This window comes from Xyrauchen texanus, chromosome 4 (assembly GCF_025860055.1).
Source record: "Xyrauchen texanus isolate HMW12.3.18 chromosome 4, RBS_HiC_50CHRs, whole genome shotgun sequence".
NCBI lineage: Eukaryota > Metazoa > Chordata > Actinopteri > Cypriniformes > Catostomidae > Xyrauchen > Xyrauchen texanus.
The window spans coordinates 43,411,772-43,412,130 of NC_068279.1; positions in this window are offsets into that span (position 1 = coordinate 43,411,772).

The window sequence follows — 359 nt, forward strand, 5'->3', positions numbered from 1 at the left end:
GCAACGTCATTGTAGGAATAACACCCACTGCGCATGCGCGGACCGAATGGGCGGAGCTGTATTGATTAATTATTACATGGATAAAAATGAGACTATAAACTGTTATCAGTCATTATAATGACAGAGAAACAATGAAAGTTTGCCGATAATCATTTGTAATTGTTTTTCTACTATTTACAGTGTTTACTGAAATCAGTAGTAGTATGGAAGACCTTTCCCGCCACAGAAAAATTGTGGACCACTAAGCTCAACTCGGAAAGTCGAATTTTCCAATTAAGTAGGAAAAGTACAATTGAACGCAACCTGAAGTCGGAATTCCTAGTGGGAAACTCCGATTTCTCCGAGATGCAGGTGCGTGA